The sequence below is a fragment of the Arachis hypogaea genome, chromosome 4, assembly GCF_003086295.3.
Source record: "Arachis hypogaea cultivar Tifrunner chromosome 4, arahy.Tifrunner.gnm2.J5K5, whole genome shotgun sequence".
NCBI classification, from domain to species: Eukaryota; Viridiplantae; Streptophyta; class Magnoliopsida; order Fabales; family Fabaceae; genus Arachis; species Arachis hypogaea.
This window is the reverse complement of record NC_092039.1, coordinates 66,213,213-66,234,512: the sequence shown is the minus strand read 5'-3', so window position 1 is coordinate 66,234,512 and position 21,300 is coordinate 66,213,213. Positions and strand designations below refer to the sequence as shown.

The 21,300-nt window shown below is 39.7% G+C and overlaps 1 non-coding gene across 1 annotated transcript; it reads right to left on the bottom strand.

The window, feature by feature from the left end:
• Positions 1 to 14,304: 14,304 nt before the first annotated feature.
• LOC112798861 (small nucleolar RNA R71) lies at positions 14,305 to 14,408 on the bottom strand. The gene has a single exon (XR_003200458.1). It is a non-coding gene; the product is annotated as a small nucleolar RNA R71 (small nucleolar RNA).
• Between the last annotated feature and the right edge of the window lie 6,892 nt (positions 14,409 to 21,300).

Sequence of the window (21,300 nt, the reverse complement as noted above, 5' to 3'; positions counted from 1 at the left end):
TGAAGGGTCCTCTCTGGTTCGGTATATGGAGGAGTTGTTGTCTCTCCTCTCCTACCTGTCATACAAGAACACACCACAAGCAACAAACAAGTGGAATACTCTTGGTTAATGGAAGAGTATGGTTAGAGCAGTTGAGGAATTAATTCAAATAGTTAGTGGGTCAGTGAGTTAGTTGCTTGAATTGAAAGGCATAAGAAAGAAAAAGCAAGTAACAGAGTGCAGAAATTAAAAATTCAACAAGTAACTTGAACTAAATTAACAAAACAAGAAAAATGCTCAATCTAGTTAACTTCCAATTTGAGAATTGTCAATCGAAATCCAATCCCCGGCAACGGCGCCATAAACTTGATGCTAGCATAAACTTGATATGCTACGATTTTAGGAAATTGCACAATCGGAAAAATTCCTTCCGGCAAGTGCACCGGTTATCGTCAAGTAAAAACTCACAATAGAGTGAGGTCGAATCCCACAAGGATTGGTTGAGTGAGCAATTCGGATTAGAAGTGTGTTCTAGTTGAGCGAAATCAAGATTGAGATGAGAGTTGTGGAATGTTAAATTGCATGAATTAAAGGGCGAGAAACTAAATTGCTGAAATTAAAAGGGGATCGGGGTGTTGCATGAATTAAATTGCAGAATGTAAAGAGAAAGTGGTAGATCAGAAATGGGGGATTCATTGGGTTTCAGGAGATATTGAGATCTCCGAATCAAGGCATTTTTATCTCTTCCTCAACCAATGCATTCATTGAATTTTGCTTGGCAATCTTATATGATTGGATCCCAATCCCTTGGCTCACCAATTCTCTCTAAAAATAAACAAATTCCCAATCCCTTGGTTTAAATGTTCATAAGAAGAGATGATGCTCGATCACTGATTATACCACACAGTTTCATGAACCACAATTTGGTAGGATTACATGTCACAATATCCATCCAAACCCCAATCCAATTCACCGTGAGAAAGCTTCTCTAGCATGAATCCTCCATTCCTTTCCCAAGGTTCCGAATGATTCCAATTATGGATAGTTTCTTTCCCAAGACAACTACCCAATGGAATTAGATCGAGAAGCTTTCTAACAAAATTCAAGAGAAAAGATTGAAGAAGAAGATAAAAACTATTATTGATTCATTGAATTACAATAGAGCTCCCTAACCCAATGAAAGGGGTTTAGTGAGTCATAGCTCTGAATTCAATTACAAAGAGTATGAAAACTAGCAAAATGATCAAAAAGTTCCCAAGTGTCAAAAAGGTTCCAACTAACTTAAATTCTATCCTATTTATACACTTTCTAAATTGAGCTTCTGTTGTGTTTCTTGGGCTTTGAGGCCTTTCCCTGATTTCCTTTTGCTTTGGGTTTATGGTCCATAATCCTGATGAGGCTGTGATCCAATTCTGTAACATTCATTGAGCAAACTTAGTGATAATCAAGTAATGACACATGACTCAACAAATTGAAATTCCAGACTCATCAATTCTTCAGGCCCAATCCCATAAACCACGATATTCAATTGGGTTTCATACCATAATACGTTTAAGTTAATGTTTGGTGCTCAAATGCTAACTTAAACTTCAATATATTTGGCCCAGAAACCCTTTCAAAAGGTGGCGTTTAAGTTGCAGTTTAAGCTTAAACTGCAACTTAAACGTTGGACACTCCTGGAGGTGGTATAATTCAAGCACGTTTAAGCTTCAGTTTAAGGTTAAACTGAAGCTTAAACTTGGAAATGGAAGAAGGCAACTACGGAGTGTGGAATGGTCGAACACGTTTAAGCTTCAGTTTAAGGTTAAACTGAAGCTTAAACGTGGAAATGAGAAAGCAACCCTGGAGGCAAATTGTGGTCGAACACGTTTAAGCTCCAGTTTAAGCTTAAACTGGAGCTTAAACGTGGAAATGGCTTCCTGGTGCATGATTTGGGTCGAACACATTTAAGCTCCAGTTTAAGGTTAAACTGGAGCTTAAACGTGGAAATGCTCCTTTGGTGCCTTTCTTATTCTGGCGTTTAACTTCCAGTTTAAGGTTAAACTGGAGGTTAAACGCCAGTTTCAGTATTTCTCAGCTTTCATGATTCTGGCGTTTAACTTCCAGTTTAACCTTAAACTGGAGGTTAAACGCCACTTTCAGCTTTGGTGCATTTCTTATTCTGGCGTTTAACTTCCAGTTTAAGGTTAAACTGGAGGTTAAACGCCACTTTCAGCATTATATGGCTTGGCAGTTTAAGTTCCAGTTTAAGCTTAAACTGGAACTTAAACTCCACATGTGATCTTCAAGCTTCCTTTATTGATTTTGTTGCTTCCTTGCCTAGCCTCTTCTTCCCTGAAATCATCCAAACAACTGCTTCAAAGTCTTGCAAAATTTCATGAGAATTCTTCCATTCATAGCATTCAAGTAATATCACTAAAAACTCATGGAATTTGCATCAAAATCATACTGTTTGGATGGTTCATTGCTTTGTTGTTCATTTAACCATTCTTGGTTACTTTAAGCTCAAGAAAATGCATAAAACAACTAAAACTAACAGAAAAATGCTAGTGAAACTAGCCCAAGATGCCTTGGCATCAACCACTCAATTAAACACAATATAAACCATAAAATAGTGGTTCATCAGCGTGCCACGCCTTCGATACCAAGTGGACGCCCCATGTAATTGGCCTCTTTCATCCTCTCTGGAAACTTGTACCAGCGTGCCACGCCATGCTGCTCAAGTGGCACACCCATGATCTTGCCTTGATTGCAATGGTTGGCATGCCACGTCTCAGCTTCAAGTGGCACGCCATAGTGAGATGCTTGGGTTGTCCCGGATGTAGTGTTTGGCATCCTTAGGACACCATCAGTACACTTTTTGAACAAATAGGGGTCATCCCGGATGTAGTGTTTGGCATCCTTGATTAGCTTCCTCCTCATGTGCTTATTGATGTTAGTTGGTAGCTCCCCAATAGCCTTGAAGTTAGCTATGTCTACAAAGGAAGGGGCTACTCGAATCATCATCAATTGTTCATCTGGAAAGCTTTCATTTACTTCTACTTGTTGTATTTCTTCTTCTTGTGGGATCCTTGAGAGGTGGTCAGCTACCTTGTTCTCTGCTCCGGTTCTATCTTTAATCTTAATATCAAATTCTTGGAGTAGCAGGATCCACCTTATTAGTCTGGGCTTAGATTCTTGTTTGGTAAGCAAGTATTTGAGTGCTGCATGATCAGTGAACACAATTACTTTTGAGCCAATGAGATATAATCTAAACTTATCAAAAGCAAAAACTATGGCTAAAATTTCTTTCTCCGTGGTGGTATAGTTCCTTTGATTCTCATTAAGGACCTTGCTAGCATAGTAAATAACATGCACTAGCTTGTCTTTCCTATGTCCTAGAACAGCACCAACAGCAAAATCGGATGCATCACACATTAGTTCAAAGGGAAGATCCCAGCTTGGTGGTACTATAATAAGTGCAAAGGAGAGTTTCTTTTTGAGTTCATCAAAGGCTATCATGCACTTTCTATAAAAAACAAAGGGAGTATTTGAGACAAGTAGGTTGCTAAGGGGTTTTGCAATCTTTGAAAAATCTTTAATAAACATCCTATAGAACCCAGCGTGTCCCAAAAAGCTTCTGATTGCTTTGACATTGCAAGGTGGAGGTAATTTTTCAATTACTTCCACTTTTGCCCTGTCTACTTCTATGCCATCTTTTGAAATCTTGTGACCAAGAACCACCCCTTCAGTCACCATAAAATGGCACTTCTCCTAGTTTAAAACCAGGTTGGTTTTTTGACACCATTTTAGCACAAGGGCAAGATGGTATAGGCAATTAGAATATGAGTTCCCAAACATAAAGAAGTCGTCCATAAATACTTTTATGAACTTCTCAATCATATCTGAAAAAATGGAGAGCATGCACCTTTGGAATGTTGCAGGTGCATTTCACAAAACAAAAAGGGCATTGTCCTATAAGCAAAAACGCCATATGGACAAGTAAATGAAGTTTTTTCCTGATCCTTGGGGTTTAAAACAATTTGGCTGCAGCCCGAATATCCATCCATGAAATAATAATACTCATGTCCTGCCAAATCTTTCAAGCATCTAGTCCATGAAGGGTAGGGGAAACTGATCCTTCCTGGTGGCTTCATTAAGTTTTCGGTAGTTAATGCACATACACCATCCGGTCATCGTCCTTGTAGGTATCAATTCATTCTTGTCATTTGCCACAATAGTGATCCCTTCCTTCTTAGGGACTACTTGCACCGGGCTTACCTAAGGGCTGTCTGAGATGGGGTAGATCACCCCTGCTTGCCACAGTTTCAACACTTCTTTCTAAACCACTTTATTCATAGTTGGGTTCAGCCTCCTTTGTTGTTGTCTTGAGGGTTTGGCATCCTCTTCAAGTAAGATTTTATGCATACACATTGAAAGACTGATCCCCTTTAAATATGCAAGTGTCCAGCCTATGACATCCTTGTGTTGTCTCAGCACTTGGATAAGTTCCTCTTCTTGTTCCTTACTCAGACTTGAATTTATGATTACTGGGTGAGTGTTGTTAGCACCTAGATATGCATATTTCAAGCTGGGTGGTAAGGCTTTCAGCTCTAGTTTTGGTGACTTTGCATCTTTGTTGTCTGTGGTAGTTGGCATGATTGAGTTCCTCATGGTTGCTTGTGGTAATTTTCCATCTGGTGCTTGTTCCAGCTTAATGCTTTCTCCACATTGTTCTTCTTCCATGACTTCTTGAACTATCTGTTCCATGGTGTCTACCAGCATGCATTCTCCTATGAATTTTTTTGGGTAACTTATTGCTTTAAAGACGTTGAAGACCATTTTCTCTTCATGCAATCTAGGATAATTGACGTGTTGGCCTTTTCTTCCATGTCCAGTACAATGAAATCAGTAGGGAAAATGAATTATCCTACTTTCACTAGCAGGTCCTCCACCACCCCATGTGGAAACTTAAATGTTTTGTCAGTCAATTGGAGTGCCATTCTTGTTGGCTTGGCTTCCTCAATCTTCATCCTTCTCATCATGGTTAGGGACATAAGATTTATGCTAGCTCCCAACTCACACAAAGCTTTCTCAATAGTGATGTCCCCTATGATGCAGGGGATTTGAGAACTCCCTGGGTCCTTCAGCTTTTAAGGCAGCTTCTTCTATATGATGGCACTGCATTCCTCAGTCAAGAATATGGTTTCTTTTGCCTTCCAGTTCCTCTTTTTGGTTATAAGCAACTTTAAGAACTTGGCATAGAGTGGCATTTCTTCTAATGCCTCAGCAAATAGTATGTTGATTTGGAGCCTCTTGAAAATCTCTAGGAACTTAGAGAACTGGCCATCCTTCCCATCTTTTATCAGTCTTTGTGGGTATGGTGCCTTTGGCACATAGGGCTTCAAGACTGGTTTTGGTGGAGGTGAAGCTGGGATCTCCCCTTCATATTCGTTCTCATGTTTTGATGCAACCTCTTTATGATTATCTTTACTCGGGGTTCCTTCCTCTACAACCTTCCCACTTCTTAGAGTTATGGCTTTGCATTCCCCTCTTGGGTTAGCCATGGTATCACTGGGAAATGTGTGCGTGGGAAGTGGGATTTGCTTGGACAAAATCCCCACTTGTGCCTCCAACTTTGAGATTGATGCGCCTTGATTTTTTAGATTTGACCTGTATTTCCTCTTGATTATCATATAGCCTTTTGTCAGTTTGTGCTTGTCTGTCCATGAGGGTAGAGACTGCCCTTGTAATCTGGAATGACAATTGTGCTATTGCAGCCTCCATCCTCTTAAAGTTGCTCTTAATTTTGCATGGTTGCATAGTTGAAGATTATGCATCTTGATTGAGGTTGTTGTGTATGGGTTGGTTGTTATGGTAGGGTCTATGGTTCCCTGTTTGATGGTTGGGGTTATGGTTGGGATGTTGATTTGATGGATAAGGATTGTTGTGGTCCTGGTTGTGGTTTTGTTGATTTCTCCACCCAAAGTTTGGGTGGTTCTTCCAACCTGGGTTGTATGTCTTAGAGTGTGGGTCATATGGTGTCCTGGATGAATTGTTCACATAATTATCTTGTTCCCAGTCACCTTCAGATTTGGGTGCATTCCCTTCTTGTTGAGGAGTTTGGTCTTGAATGACTAAGGCTTGGTTGGCCTCCATCCTCTTGGTTAAGGCTACTATTTGTGCTGCAATTGCCTTGTTCTGAGCTAACAAAGCATCTACTTAATTGAGTTCTAGCACTTCTTTCTTCTGAGTCCTTTCTGAAGCATAGAAATACTCATTTTCAGCTACAGTCTTAATGACATCTATGACCTCTTCAATGGTTTTCTTTTTGTTGAGTGAGCCTCTTGAAGAATGATCCACTGCCTTCTTTGCTTCATAGGATAGTCCCTCGTAAAAGATATGTAGTTGTACCCACTCATTGAATATTTCCGGTGGGCATCTTCTTGACAAATTTTTGAATCTCTCCCAGGCCTCATATAGTGTTTCTCCATCTTGTTGTCTGAAAGTTTGCACATCAGTGATGACAAGTCATCTTAGCCTAGTTTCACTAGTCTTTTTCTTTTGTTTTCACTTGAATTATGCACTTTCTTGAGCTCTGAGCAAGCCAATTTGGGTAGATTTTCATGATTCCTTTGATTGAATCAGCCATAGATGAATTAATGCAATTTCATGAGGTTTAATGCTATATTTGTTACATATTGTGATAGAATGAACATCTCATGATTTTGAGCATAGCTTTGATGTGTTTGGTTGATTAATGATAGGTGAAGAAAGCTTGGAGAAAGGTTGAAGCAACAAGGAATGGATAGGAGGAAGAGAGGACAAAAAGTTTGAGCAAAAGCTTGCCTCAAACTTTAGCTCAAACTTTTGGAATAAGTGAAAATGAACCAGGAAGCAAAAAGCTGGACCAAAAGTTAGCCTCAAACTTTTGCACAAACTTTTGGGTGAAAAGTTTGCCCCAACGTTAGCCCCTAACTTTTGGGCTAACGTTGGCACATGAAAAACACCCTCTGGCCACCAAAAGTTTGCGCCAACGTTAGCCCCTAACTTTTAGGCTAACGTTGGCGCATGAAAATCACAAAGGGGGAGCAAAAGTTTGCGCCAACGTTAGCCTCTAACTTTTGGGCTAACGTTGGCGCCATAAGTGCACTAAGGAAGGCTAACGTTGGAGCAAAAGTTAGACCCCTAACTTTTGCACCAACGTTGGTATCAGCAAAATGAGGAAGCTGAGGTGAAAAGTTGGAGTAAAAGTTAGCCTCAAACTTTTACTCAAACTTTTAATCAAACTTTTGCAAAACTCCAACCCGGTTCAATTGGTTCACTTCGGTTCCTCTCCAAACTCCAAGAGCAATCAACCAAGGCCTCTCTCTCAACCCAATTCCACCAAGAGCAAAGGCCCAATTCAAGGCTTGAAGATCATTTGAAGAAAGTGTATAAATAGGATAGAATTCAAGTTATTTGGGGGCTTTCTTTTTAGTTTTCATAGGGAGCTTTCCCTTTTAGTTTTTAGAGAGCCTTTGGTATTGAGTGATCTTTAATTTCTTAGTCTCGGGGAAGGAGAATTCACTTCTCTTCCTCTTAGTTTTATTGCTTTCAATTTCAATTACAATTGTCTTGGATCTTGGGTTGGAGAATTGAAGAAATTCTGTTTCAATCTCATCCTTGGATCTCTCTGTTTATTTACTGCTTAATTGAATCTCAGTTTCGGTTAATTGCTCTTCATCTACTTTCTTTGCAATTTACATTTCCCTTGCAATTGTTCTTGTTGGATCGAGGAAGGCATTGAGATCTAGACTTGGTTTTCTAGTCTCTGGGTCCTGAGATCTGATTCTAAAGTTTACATTCTGTTTTTTTACTTGTTTTGCTTCAGATTCGATTCAACCCAAACCCTCTTTTACTCTTCTGTTTGATGCAATTTAATTTTCCTTGTTTAAATTCTGCAAACCCAATTCCAGCCGTTTACATTCCTTGCACTTTAAAATTTTGCAATCTACATTTCTTGCATTCTAAGTTTTCGCCATTTAATTTCTTGTTCTTTAAGATTCAGCACTTTAATTTCTTGCCCTCTTTAATTTCATGCAATTTACACATTCCTTTTACTTTCAATGCAATTTAATTTCTGCAAATCACAAATCACTCAACCAAATCTTGATTCGCTTGACTAAATCAACCACTAAACCAAAATTGCTCAATCCTTCAATCCCTGTGGGATCGACCTCACTCCCGTGAGTTTTTATTACTTGATGCGACCTGGTGCACTTGTCGGTGAGTTTTATGTCGGACCGTTTTCTGCACATCAATCAGCTCTCAGCCTATTGATTCTTTGTGGAGGGTAAAATCTTGCAAGGAATCTGTTCACGACCTCCTCCCATGTAGTTAGGCTATCCTTGGGGAATGATTCCAACCACTTTGCTGCCTTATCTATGAGTGAGAAAGGGAACAAGAGTAGTTTGTAGATGTTAGGGTGTACCTCGTTGGACTTTACAATATCACATATCCTCAGGAATGTGCTGAGATGTTGATTAGGGTCTTCTTGGGCACTTCCTCCATATGAGCAATTATTCTGAACAAGTGTGATGAGTTAAGGCTTCAGCTCAAAATTATTGCCATGAATTGTTGGCTTTAGGATGCTGCTGCCATAATTTTCTGCGTTTGGGTTGATGCATGAGCCTAAGACTGGGCCTCCTCTGGCATGGTTATAAACTTCTTCCTCATGGTGATTCTCCATATTCTCCTCCATGTTCGTCTCAAAATACTCTTCCTCTTCCTCAGCACCAACGACTCTCTTCCCTCTTACTTCCCTCCTTAATCTAAGGAAGGTCCTCTCAGGTTTAGAATCAAAGGAAGTTGAAGCTCCGCTTCTCCTACCTATCATACAATCAATAAAGGCAAAAAAAAATCAAGAAAGAAAATGGATGAAGAAATTACTTTTGTTAGAGTAGTTGTTAGTGTGAGTGGTGGAATTGATCAAATAGTTAGAAGAGTGGAAATATGGATACTAAACAAAATAATCAAAGAAGAAGGAAATATAACTCAAAATAAAATAAAAATGTGCTAACTAAAAGAAATTAAAATAACAAGGAATTTAAATTGCTTAATCTAGCTCTCCAATCAATTTAATCACTGTCAAATTTAAGCCAATCCCCGGCAACGGCGCCATAAAACTTTATGAGTTTCTAATTCACACCCCATTCAAAAATTAGTGAATTAGTTCTTTTGGCAAGCGCACCAAAATTATCGCCAAGTAATAACCCACAGTGGAGTGGGATCATATCCACAGAGATTGGCAAATTCAAGCAGTTTTAATTGATTGATGAATTAGTCAAGTGGATCAATAAGATTGTAAAGTGCAGAATTGTAAATGACATAAATGTAAATAACTAGAATACAAGGAAAAGCAATAAAGTGCAGAAACAAAAATTGCAGAATGTAAAGTGCTGAATCATAAATGACTTGAATGTAAATGGGAGTGGGGAATTGCTGAATGTAAAAATTAAGCTGTAAAGAAATGGATAGATAAGAATGGGAAAATTCATTGAGATTGGGAGATGTTGTCTCTTTGGATCAAATCTAGCTTATATCCTCTTCAATCATGCTACTCATTGACCTCTTGGCAATCATGATTGATTGAGCCCCAATCCCTTGGTGACTCAATCTCTCAGATCTTGTTCAATAGCCAATTCCTTGGTCTAATTGCTCATGAAGAGAGATATGCTTGGTCCCTGATTATACCACACACCCTTATAGAGCCAGGTAGAGGGAGGATTATATGTCATGTATCCAAACACCAAAACCCAGATTCTACTCAAGTGTGAGAAGGGATTCCAAGCATGGTTTCATGTTTCCTTTCCCAAGGTTCCCATGAAACCCAATTGCATTCAATCTCTTTCCCAAGATAATTGAACACTAAGCATTAAGAACAAAATTCCTTCTAGCAAATCAAAGAGAAGATGAAGAGAAGAAGGATTTCACTATTATCAATCCATCAAGTACAACAGAGCTCCCTCTCTCAATGAGAGGGAAGTTAGCTACTCATAGCTCAAAAAGTACTCAGAAGTGACGTGTAAAAATGGATCTAAAACTAACTGCTTAACCCCTTCTTGAGTACTCCTTGGGGGTATTTATTCTACTCCTAGTAAAATAAAAGAATTACAAAAGTGAAAAGGGAAAATTACCTTTTGGAGGGAAAAGAAAACACTTAATAAGCGTGACTTGTCAGCTGGCGCGTGGCTGGCGCTTTACTGGCGTGTCACGTGCCCTTCATTTCTAACTTGGCGTGCCATGCCCAATCCTTCAAGTGGCACGCTCGTCCCTTTATCAACCTTGGCGTGCCATGCCTTCGAACTCAAGTGGCACGCCATAGTGAAATTCTTGTGTTGGCGTGCCACGCCTTCGAACTCAAGTGGCACGACCTTTGCTTTTTTCACTTTTCTTTGCCTCTGGAAACATGAACTAGCATGGTACGCCCAGGATCTGGCATGGCACGCCCTTGCTGTGTGTTTGGCTAAGCTCTTCTGGAAAGTTGTACTAGCATGGCACGCTAAGGGTCTGGCGTGCCACGCCCCTTTGTGAGTGAGTGGTTCCTCTGTTTGGTGTGCCATGCCACGAACTTAAGTGGCATGCCCCAATGCTTCTTTGCCCTCTGAATGACACTGGCATGCCACGCCTGGTTGCTCAAGTGGCACGCCTAAGTGAAGAATGGTGAATGGCGTGCCATGCCATCGATACCAAGTGGCACGCCCCATGTAATTGGCCTCTTTCATCCTCTCTAGAAACTTGTATCAGCGTGCCACGCCATGCTGCTCAAGTGGCACGCCCATGATCTTGTCTTGATTCCAATGGTTGGCGTGCCACGCCTCAGCTTCATGTAGCACGCCATAGTGAGATGCTTGGGTTGGCGTGTGATGAGCGGATAGTTTGTGTGTTTTTCTGTGATTTCAGGTATTTTCTGGCTGAAATTGAGGGACCTGAGCAGAACTATGATAAGAAGGCTAACAAAGGAATGCTGATGCTGTTGGATTCTGACCTCCCTGCACTCAAAATGGATTTTCTGGAGCTACAGAACTCCATATGGCGCACTCTCAACAGCGTTGGAAAGTATACATCCCGAGCTTTCCAGCAATATATAATAGTTCATACTTTATTTGAGATTAGATGACGCAAACTGGCGCTCAACGCCAGTTCCATGCTACATTCTGGAGTCAAACGCCAGAAACACGTCACGAACCAGAGTTGAACGCCAAAAACACGTTACAACTTGGCGTTCAACTCCAAAAGAAGCCTCTGCACGTGTAAAGCTCAAGCTCAGCCTAAGAACACACCAAGTGGGCCCCGGAAGTGGATTTCTGCATCAATTACTTACTTCTGTAAACCCTAGTAGCTAGTCTAGTATAAATAGGACATTTTACTATTGTATTAGACATCTTTGGACGTTTAGTTCCTAGACCATGGGGGCTGGCCATTCGGCCATGCTTGGACCACCATCACTTATGTATTTTCAATGGTGGAGTTTCTACTCATCATAGATTAAGGGTGTGGAGCTCTGCTGTATCTCGAGTTTTAATGCAATTACTAGTATTTTCTATTCAATTCAGTTTATTCCTATTCTAAGATATTCGTTGCACTTCACCATGATGAATGTGATCATCCGTGACACTCATCATCATTCTCACCTATGAACGCGTGACTGACAACCACTTCTGTTCTACCTTAGACCGAGCGCATATCTCTTGGATTTCTTGATCAGAATCTTCGTGGTATAAGCTAGAATTGATGGCGGCATTCATGAGAATCCAGAAAGTCTAAACCTTATCTGTGGTATTCCGAGTAGGATTTAGGGATTGAATGACTGTGATGAGCTTTAAACTCGCGATTGTTGAGCGTGATGACAAACGGAAAAGAATCAAGAGATTCTATTCCGACATGATCGAGAACCGACAGATGATTAGTCGTGCTGTGACAGAGCATTTGGACCATTTTCACTGAGAGAATGGGATGTAGCCATTGACAACAGTGATGCCCTACATACATCTTGCCATGGAAAGGAGTAGGAAGGATTGGATGAAGGCAGTAGGAAAGCAGAGATTCAAAAGGAGCATAGCATCTTCATACGCCTATCTGAAATTCCCACCAATGATTTACATAAGTATTTCTATCTTTATTTTCTGATATTTATTATTATTATTCGAAAGCTCCATAACCATATATTATCCGCCTAACTGAGAATTTCAAGATGACCATAGCTTGCTTCATACCAAAAATCTCCGTGGGATCGACCCTTACTCACGTAAGGTTTATTACTTGGACGACCCAGTGCACTTGCTGGTTAGTTGTGTGAGGTTGTGAAGAAAGCGCTGAGTTATAAATGCGCATACCAAGTTGAATGCCATTTTTAATGATCACAATTTCGTGCACCAAGTTTTTGGTGCCATTGCCGGGGATTATTCGAGTATGGACAACTGCCGGTTCATCTTGTTGCTCAGATTAGGTCATTTTCATTTTATTTTCTTTTCAAAATGTTTTCAATAAAAATATTTTCAAAATTTCTCATCTGTTTTCGAAAATTGTTCTAAATTTTTAAGAATGAATTCTAGAGTTTCATGTAACATGTTGAAGCCTGGCTGGCTGTAAAGCCATATCCAAATCCTTTTGGAATGAGACTTCAACTGATCACCTCAATGCATGTAATGCCATCCTAAAGCTAGCTGGCTATTAAGCCATGTCCAACCCTTGGATTGGAGCTTTAGGCAAACATTGAAAGATTCCTGGAATTCTTCCTAAAAATTTTTCAAATTCTTATTTTCTTTTTCCTATATGTTTTTCGAAAAAAAATATTTTGTGATTTTTGTTTGAGTCTTGTGTCATGTTTTAAGTTTGGTGTCAATTGCATATTCATCTTGTTCTTGCATTTTTTGAAAATTCATGCATTCATAGTGTTCTTCATGATCTTCAAGTTGATTCTTGGTAAGTCTTCTTATGATTCAAGTCAAATTTTCAATTTTAAAAAATCTTATCTTTTCAAAATATTTTTCAAAAATCAAATCTCTTTTACTTTTATCTTATGATTTTTGAAAATTTAAAACTATTTTTCAAAATCTTTTTCTTATTTTATTTCAAATTTTCGAAACTTAACTAACAAGAAATGCGATTGATTAAAAAATTTGAAGTTTGTTACTCTATTGTTAAGAAAGGTTCAATCTTTAAATTCTAGAATCATATCTTTTAGTTTCATGTTAGTCAAGTAAGTAATTTTAATTTTAAAAATTAAATCTTTTCTAACCATATCTTTTTAATCATATCTTTTTATCATATCTTTTTAAATTTTATCTTTTTCAAAAATTTGATTTCAAAATATCTTCTTATCTTCTTATCTTTTCAAAATTGATTTTCAAATCTTTTCCAACTAACCAATTAACTTTTGTTTATTTTTTTATCTTTTACAAAACCACCTAACTAATTTTAGCTCTCTAATTTTCGAAAATTACCTCCCTCTTTTCCAAAATTCTTTTAATTAACTCATTGTTTTAAATTTTAATTTTAATTTTAATTCTTCTTTTAATTTTCGAAAATCACTAACCTTTTTTTTAAATTAATTTTCAAATTCTTCCCCTCTCATCTTCTTCTATTTATTTATTTATTTACTAACACTTCTCTTCATCTCAAGAATCTGAACCTATCTTCACCCTTGTGTTTGGATTCTTAACTCTTCTCCTTCTTCTATTCCTTTCTTCTTCGACTAACATAAAGGAATCTCTATACTGTGACATAGAGGATCCCTCTTCCTTTTCTGTTCTCTTCTTTCTCATATGAGCAGGAACAAGAAAAAAGGCATTCTTGTTGAAGCTAATCCTAAACCTGGAAGGACTCTGAAGAGGAAACATAGAGAAGCTAAATTACAACAATCCAAAGATAACCTTACTGAAATTTTCGAACAAGAAAAGGATATGGCAGCCGAACCCAACAACAATAATGCAAGGAGGATGCTTGGTGATTTTACTACACCTACTTCCAAATTTGATGGAAGAAGCATCTCAATTTTTGCCATTTGAGCAAACAATTTTGAGCTGAAACCTCAACTAGTTGCTCTAATACAACAAAATTGCAAGTTTCATGGACTTCCATCAGAGGATCCCTACCAGTTTTTAACTGAGTTCTTGCAGATCTGTGAGACTGTTAAGACTAATGGAGTAGATCTTGAAGTCTACAGGCTCATGCATTTCCCTTTTGCTGTAAGAGACAGAGCTAGAACATGGTTGGACTCACAACCTAAGGATAGCCTGGACTCTTGGGATAAGCTGGTCACGGCCTTCTTGGTTAAATTCTTTCCTCCTCAAAAAGCTGAGCAAGCTTAGAGTGGATGTTCAGACCTTCAAGCAAAAAGATGGTGAATCCCTCTATGAAGCTTGGGAAAGATACAAGCAGATGACCAAAAAGTGTCCTTCTGACATGTTTTCAGAGTGGACCATGTTAGATATATTCTATTATGGTCTGTCTGAGTTCTCTAAGATGTCACTGGACCATTCTGCAGGTGGATCCATTCACCTAAAGAAAACACCTGCAGAAGCTCAGGAACTTATTGAAATGGTTACAAATAACCAATTCATATACACTTCTGAGAGGAATTCTGTGAATAATGGGACACCTCAGAGGAAGGGAGTTCTTGAAATTGATGCTCTGAATGCCATATTGGCTCAGAATAAAATGTTGACTCAGCAAGTCAATATGATTTCTCAAAGTCTGAATGGATGGCAAAATGCATCCAACAGCACTAAAGAGGCATCTTCTGAAGAAGACGCTTATGATCCTGAAAACCCTACAATGGCAGAGGTAAATTACATGGGGGAAGCCTTTGGCAACACCTATAACCCTTCATGGAGAAATCATCCAAATTTCTCATGGAAGGATCAACAAAAGCCTCAACAAGGCTTTAATAATGGCGGAAGAAACAAGTTTAGCAATAGCAAGCCTTTTCCATCATCTTCTCAGCAACAGACAGAGAATTCATAGCAGAGCACCTCTAACTTAGCAAATATAGTCTCTGATCTATCTAAGGCCACTTTAAGCTTCATGAGTGAAACAAGGTCCTCCATCAGAAGTTTGGAGGCACAAGTGGGCCAGCTGAGTAAGAAAGTCACTAAAACCCCTCCTAGTACTCTCCCAGGCAATATTGAAGAGAATCCAAAAAGAGAGGGCAAGGCCATTGACATAATCAACATGGCCGAACATAGAGAGGAAGGAGAGGACGTGAATCCCAATGAGGAAGACCTCATGGGACGTCTCTCAAGCAAGAAGGAGTTCCTTATTGAGGACTTAAAGGAATCTGAAGGTCATATAGAAACCATAGAGATCCCATTAGACCTCCTTCTACCATTCATGAGCTTTGAAAACTATTCTTCCTCTGAAGAGGATGAAGATGTAACCGGAGAGCAAGTTGCTCAATATCTAGGAGCTATCATGAAGCTGAATGCCAAGTTGTCTGGTAATGAGACATGGGAAGGTGAACCTCCCGTGCTCATTGGTGAACTAGATACATGGGTTCAGCAAACTTTACCTCAAAAGAAACAAGATCCTGGTAAATTCTTAATACCCTGTACCATAGGCACCATGACCTTTGAAAAGGCTCTGTGTGACCTAGGGTCAAGCATAAATCTTATGCCACTCTCTGTAATGGAAAAGCTGGGGATCATTGAGGTACAGCCTGCCATATTCTCATTGTAAATGGCAGACAAGTCAGTAAGACAGGCTTATGTATTGGTAGATGACGTGTTTAAACGCCAGTAAGGAGCATCCGGCTGGCGTTCAACGCCAGAACAGAGCATGGATCCGGCGTTGAACACCAGAAACAAGCAACATCCTGGCATTTAAACGCCAGGAAAACACCCTGAGGAGAGCTGGCGCTGAACGCCATAAATAAGCATGGAACTAGCGTTCAACGCCAGAAACATGCTGCAAATGGGCGTTGAACTCCCAAAACAAGCATGAAGCTGGCGTTCAATGCCAGAAACAAGCATCAATCTGGCGTTGAACGCCAGGATTGCATGAAAAGGACATTTTACACGCCTCAATGGTGCAGGGATGTAAATCCTTGACACCTCAAGATCTGTGGACCGCACAGGATCATTTCAGGATCTGTGGACCCCACAGGATCCCCACCTACCTCAACTCACCTCAATCTCTCTTCCCCATCACCTCTTCACCACTCACATCCATCAACTTTTCCCCAAAAACCACACCTACCTTCAAAATTCAAAATCTCTTTCCCACCCAAACCCACCCTAAATAGCCGAACCTACTTGATAAACCACTATTTCATGATTTATATTGTATTTAATTGATTGGTTTTATCAAGCTTTTCACCCACTTATTCATAAGATTTGCATGATTTTACAATTCCTTCCTAGTTTAGTTATATGATTGAAAACACGCTTCTTTGGTCTTAATTTAGCTAATCTTAATCCTCTCTTATTACCATTCGATGCCTTGATCTATGTGTTAAGTGCTTCAGGCTTCATAGGACAGGAATGGCTTAGAGAATAAAGAGGAAGCGGTAAAACTGGAAGGAACACAAGGAATTGAGGAGATGACTAGCGAGAAGTCACGTGGTTGCATGACTCACACGACCGTGTGAAATGGAAGAAATCAGAGTGACGCGATCGCATGCCTAACGCGACCGCGCGGATTGGAAGCTGCACGAACGACGGAAATGCGTGGACGACGCGCACGCGTGATACGAAAAACACTGAGTGACGCGATCGCGTGGACGACGCGGACGCGTGACGTGCGCGATCTGCAGAATTACAAAAGTCGCTGGCAGAGATTCTAGGCCGCATTTCAACCTCGTTTTTGGCCCATAAACACAGATTAAAGTCAGGGAACATGTAGAGACTCAACAGGCTTTTCATAATTCACAATTTTAGGTTTTAGATGTAGTTTTTAGAGAGAGAGGTTCTCTCCTCTCTCTTATGATTTAGGATTAGGATTTCAACTTCTTCATCACAGGTTCAATGTTCCTTTAATTTATTTTCTACTTTTATTTATCACTTTAGTTGATTATTTGATGTTGCCAATTTGGCTTATGGATTTCTATGTTCAACCTAACCTTCTATTTAAATATAATTTGAGGTATTTCAGACTTATGATTGTTTTCTCTAATTTATGTTATTGATGCTTGTGCTCTATCCAAATTATTTTCATTCAAGTAGATTTTATTCCCTTTTGGCTTTGGTTGATTAATTGGTAACTCTTGAGTTATCAAACTCATTGTTGACTGAAAATTGGAATTCTTCAAGAATTAATTCAAGATCCAATAATTCTAACTTTTCCCAAGGAAAGACTGGAATTTGAAGATTCAAATTAATTCATCCACTTAACTTACCTTCATAGTTGGAGGTTAACAAAGTGGGAAAAAATCCAATTCTCATCACAATTGATAAGGATAACTAGGATAGGACTTCTAATTTCTCATATCTTGCCAAGAGTTTATTTTACAGTTATTTATTTATTTTTCTTATCATTTACCATACTTGTTCCTCACTTTCAAAACCCCCAATTTACAAACTCATAACCAATAATAAGAAAATACCTCCCTGCAATTCCTTGAGAAGATGACCCGAGGTTTAAATACTTCGGTTATCAATTTATTTAGGGGTTTGTTACTTGTGACAACCAAAACGTTTGTAAGAAAGGTTGATTGCTTGGTTTAGTAACTATACTTACAACGAGAGTTTACTATAACCTCTAAACCATTAATCTTCAGTTCTTCAAAATGGCGCCGTTGCTGGGGAATTGCAAATGTGTGCCTTATTATTTGTTATTGTAAATATTTTTCAAAAAAAATATTTTTCTTTTACTTGTTTATTTGTTTCTTCTTTTCCCCCTTATTTCTGATAACTATTATGAATTCTTACCCCTCTCGCTTTGAATTTGGTTCTAATTTTGTTGCAAAGAATGGAAGCTATAACAGGACTATGCATCAAGGTCTAAGCAATCAAAGATGGATGGAGCCACAAGGATCTGATCACCCCTTTAGGCAACAACATCCTCCTAGATATCATGGACAAAGACCATTTTACAATGCATGCCCAACTGATAGATTTGGTGGACCGCCTTGTAGCTACCAACAAGCCCCACTCTATGCTTAGAGATCATTCTTTCAACACAGCCTCAACCCACCACACTCACAAGGTTCTTTTCACCATTCGCCACCGTATGATCCTTATCCACCCTAACACCAATCTAATTACTCCCAAAAACCACCACTCCCCCATACACCATGCCCATATCCATCAAAGCCAGAATCACAGGTTCACCTCGAAGAATCAGTAAAGCAATTTACTGCAACCCTTCATCAACTGGAGCAAGCAATAATTCAGTTATCTTCCAGACGTTCAGACACTCAACAGACTCCCATGGCTTCATGTAGAGAATCTAATGAAGAATGTATTGTGAAGAAGACACGAGAAGCTTCAGTGGACAGTATAGAGCATAACTTCGACCTAGAACGAGTAGAGGATGCTGTCATTATAGAATAGAAAGAGTTGGTTGAAGATTTAGGAGATGCTAAACCTCCATGGGAACACAGAGTCATGGAAGACTCTGATGTGTGGAAAACGATCCAACACAAAACTCACCGGCAAGTGTATGGGGTCGCATCAAGTAATAATAAATCACATGAGTGAGGTCGATCCCACAGGGATTGAAGGATTGAGCAATTTTAGTTTAGTGGGTTATTTAGTCAAGCGAATCAAGTTTTGGTTGAGTGATTTGTGTTTAACAAGAAGTAAATGACAGTAAATGTAAAGGGGGAAGGGAAAAGTGCAGTAAATTAAAGAACAGGAAAGTAAATTTGCAGAATCTTAAAGAACAAGAAAGTAAATGACTGAAACTTAAAGTGCAAGAAATGTAAATTGCAGTAACTTAAATGGCAAGAAAGATAAATGGCTTGAATATAAAAGGGAATTGAGGACTGGGATTGTAGAATCTAAACAGAGAGAAAGTAAATTGCAACAATCAAGGGAGCAAAAATTGAATCAGAAGCAATAAGCATTCAGACAGAAAGGAAATAAAGTGCAGCAGAGGTTCACAGAAGAACCAAAAGTAAAATTGGGTCTCAGGTCTCAAGAGACTAGGTAGCAGAGCCTAGATCTCTATTTGCCTTCCTAGATCCAAGTTAACAAAGCAATTGACAAGAATTAGAAGAGAAAGCAGTAAAGAAAATGTAAATGGATTCAATTATGCAGAAAGAGAATTGAAGAGAATTTGAATGGGAATTGAGACAGAATTTCCTCAATTTCTCACACCCAAAACCAATTAGAAGTGCTCAGGCAAGAATGAGGAAGAAGAGAGATCAATTCTCCTCCCCAATTCTCAGAATTCTCAGTAAAGTCACCCAAGAACAATTGCCAAAGCTCAAAAGAAAGGTGAAAGTAAAATTCAAAAGTAAAGGTAAAAGTGGTAAAAAAAAGGTCCTAATTACATCAAACTAGCTTCTATTTATACACTTTCTATTCTTGGATTTTGGGATTTGGATGGGCTTTTGATTTGGTGAAGAAATGAATTCAAATGGATTTTTAATTTGAATTTTTGGCCCAAAATGTTGTTCCAGGAGGCTGCCCTGCCCTTGTGGAGGGCAGGGCAGAAAATTGGTGCATGGTGGTGCGTCCGTGGTGCAAGCTGGTGCGGCATGGTGCGTGAGATACTGCCCTGCCCGCGCCAAGGGCAGGGCAGGAAAAGTTGGTGCGCCAGATTTGTCTTGGTGCTGCCAGAATGTGCCATGGTGCTGCCAGAATCCAAAGTTGGTGCGCCAGAATTGAGCTTGGTGCATAGGATGCTGCCCTGCCCTCGCGGAGGGCAGGGCAGGAAATTTTGGTGCTGCCAGATGCTGCCAGGGACGAGAGTTGATGCGCCAGATGCTGCCAGGGACGAGAGTTGGTGCGCCAGGATCGTGCGTGATGCGCCAGGATCGTGCGCCAATCCAAATGCTGCCCTGCCCGCGCCAAGGGCAGGGCAGAGGTCTCACATTGCTTGTCCCGTGTTCGAAACACGGAGGAAGCACACGCTACCATAATTTCCTTGGTTTCTTGGCACGACACTCATCCTTAAGTCTTAGCTTCCTCATGGTTCCTTGTTCGATCCTTGTAGCATGCATCATAGGCATTTTTCCTTTGATTTCTTTCCTTGGAGAGCCCGATACTGCCCTCCACAAGGGCAGGGCAAGGTTCTCTTCCTCTTGGTCTCAAGGCACATTTTGTGCTCTGCCCTTGTAGTGGGCAGGGCAGAGTTGCCTTCTCTTCTTAGTTTTCTTATGTTGCCCTCCTAGAGGGCAGTCTGCCCTTGTGGAGGGCAATGTTGCCTCCCCCTTAGCATGTGGCACGCTTCTTATTGCTTCGGCCACGCTTTCCTTTCCTTAGGCTACACTTCTTAGGCCACGCTTTTCCTTTTCTTTTCTTTTCTTCACCTATAATAAACCAAAACAACCACTCCAAGTATCACTAAATTCAAGAGGCTTATAAATTAATTAAAATTCAATTAAAATTAGCTCAAACCTCATGGATTAACATTAATTTCATGGTGGTTGCTTGATTTAGAGAAGTTATGCATTTTCACTCCAAATCACTTACTAAGGATACAAGAAAGTGCATAAATGCTAACAAAACAAGTGAAATTAGCTTGAAAAATGGGTATATGATGACTTGTCATCAGACTCCGTCGAGGATGCTACAATTGACGCTGAGGAGGAATTTGCACCGCCTCCAATACAAATATCTTATGAAGAACTGAACGGAATAACCCAAGACGCAGGTTTCCTTGATGATGATGATCACGAGTCCTGTTCTCTTAGTGACAAACTTGCATCCACAAGTGAATTCTTTGAGACAGAAGAATCTTCCCCTAGTGAATATGAAGATGATGCTGAGGTAGATTTTTCTCAACCTCCAATATATGACTTGAGCGATGACGAGGGAGAAATTGAAGACTCTGATCAAGATATGGTTGAAGTGGAAGAAATTTGCAATGAAGTGGAGAAATTCATAGAAGAGCACAAGGGAATAAAACTTACAGAACCACTGGAACCACCTATCCCGAGGCCACTACCACCCAATACAAGCTTCAAGTGGGTACAATCCTTAACCCTTCGCTTTATTTTTCCACTTGAATATGGTTTGCTTGAAACAGATGGCCAGCTTAGAGCTCTACGGCTTTAAGAGTAAGAAGGAAATGGCTCGTACTCAGAGCTGGTGCACAAGGTTCAATAAGGTTCCACGCTTCAACTCGAAGTGTACGGATTGGTATCATGCTCAATTGAATGGATCACGGAGAACGTTTGGTCACCGTGGTGAG